Here is a 2,323-nt window from a genome sequence, read left to right on the forward strand (position 1 = left end):
GCACACACAGACGAAAACACACACACACTCTCTCTATCCTCCCCGCTTTGAAGCTCTTACAAAAATCTTACTTATTTTACAAAATATTTTGTTTTCAGTACTGCTAACAATCCACACTGCTCTCCCTTTCCACTGACTTTTCAGCCCCCCGTGTACTTCTCAAATAATGTACATTAGCAAAATGCGCCAGCATGATTGTTGTGAAATCTGAAGCCCCCCCCCCCCAGTCTTACTGACCAAGCCACGCCCCTGTAGGGAACATGTCTGCAGCAAGCAGATGACTGGGGGTCAGCAGGGTAGCCCGCCCTTCACTGAAACAGATGCCTGCGGGTCAGAAGTGGGGCCAGTCTTTGGCTCAGAGTCAGCTGTGTGATCAGTGTTGGGTCCATCTGTGGCCGAGAGAGGGGCAGGAGGTCTGGGGTAGGCTCTGCCAGGGCTAACAGAAGTGGCTGCTAATCAGCAATGTGGCCAGACTGAGGTCCCCAGAGGCAGATGGCATCAACAATGTGGTTCTAAGTGCGAGAAGGGGCACATGGAGGGTAAACAAGACTATGTTTGAGGGTAATAATTCCACACCTGGGGAAGGTTGAGCAACCACACAAGCCAACTTCCAACTGAATACAGCATAACTGAACCACAAGAAACCACCACATTAAACTCCCAGTGGACAGCTTGCCACCCCATCCCACTTAGTGTCATCTTAAGGACTTTTGGATCCTGGCCAAAATGCATTTTGGGGCTCTTTTTGGAACAACTTTGAAGAATTTCCTATTTTCTGCTAATTCAAGCCTTCTAGAGGCTCTTTTATCTTGAACTATGCATTACATTTTCAGTAAGGGGAGTATACAAAAACAGATGAAAGCACAAGCTACCCGATACCCACCATCTGAATCAAACCAATAGAAAGCACCTCTAAGTCACTTTGAAAAAGTAAGGGTGAGTCAGGGGGGTTGTGCATAATAGTGAAGTAGCCTGGAATTATAGCTTTAATTGGCAGAGATTTGTGAACACGTGTTAATTCCCCTTCACACTGGCATTCTCGCAGCATCAGTGGAAATCAAATCACTGGCCATGGACTTTCACCGTTCCTGTTCGAGAAGTAAGATAACTTTCGCCTTAGTTTTGTTCCACTGCCTCGAATCCCCTCCTTCTATGGGTACATGTCGCTAGCTAGATGGTGACCTCTTGCTCTGCTGAGGAAAAGGAGTGGAAGGGAGAAGCAGGCATGAGGACAGAGCGAGAAGAGAACAGTACAGCAAGAAAGGTAAATTAGCGAGAGAAGGGGTGTATTATACGTGGATAGGCATGGCAGGGAGAAATGCACTGGTGGCTGGTGAATTTATAAAGTGGTGGGGCTAGCAAATAGAAGGTTGTATTGGCGGAATGCACTTACCTTAAACAATAGTTTTTGTAAAACTGTAGTCAGGACACATACAAACAAGCACTCAGATACAAGCTCACATACACACGCTGGTGCACGCTTGGAGACAGGCATGCCCTCACTTATACACATAACGTGGAAACTTATCTGGGGTAGTCCTCGGTGCACAGGGGGGACCGTACTGAGACCTTCAACCAAATAGCCAAATAATTCACGCTGGTTCCAAATATGTGATCCTCTCCCCTGAAGGAGCGTACTTAGTTTTTGTAGCCCTGCCCCACCCCCCCTCTTTCCTGATCCAAGGCCCCAACAACAATGGCAAGGCAGCAAGATGTGATGGTGTATGTGCAGAAGCATGACGTCTAGGAAGTTGTTGGCAGCCATGAAGGTCAAGGCAGACCTTAAGTCACCCAGCTGGGGTTTTCTTGCCAGCCGCCGTCACCCCAGGCCAGAGAAAGGTGAAGACAAACCCGAGGGCAGCAAGGGTGAAGGCAGCACCGGGTTGAAGCAGGAACAAACCTCAGCTGGCGAAGAATCCAAATAATTCCTCCAGTCCTCTGGAGGTGTGTATGTCGACGATCGTCAGGGGCAACAAGGGGCAAGAGAACAAGATTACCTTCACAGGACTTGTGGTCCCTTTTAACCCCTGTCTGGCTGCCCCTGCTGATTGCCCCTGGAGCCCCCACCATGCCCCCATCGACCAATGAGCTCACCCCGGGGGGTAGGTGAGCACGATTTTCAAAATTTGTGTGGCGCCCACTGCTGGGCCGCTGCCTAGAACTGGTCCGATCCGGCCCGCACGTGCCCTGATGCCTTGGTGCGCGCACCCTACCCACATTTTCCTCTGCATGTTGATTCCCAAATTTAAGGTCGAACAACAAGTCGCCATAGCGAGGCTCACCCCCTTACAAGCTCAGATCGGAAGGATATCTGTTTTCCTTT

This window comes from Pleurodeles waltl, unplaced genomic scaffold, assembly GCF_031143425.1.
Source record: "Pleurodeles waltl isolate 20211129_DDA unplaced genomic scaffold, aPleWal1.hap1.20221129 scaffold_39, whole genome shotgun sequence".
Lineage (NCBI taxonomy): Eukaryota > Metazoa > Chordata > Amphibia > Caudata > Salamandridae > Pleurodeles > Pleurodeles waltl.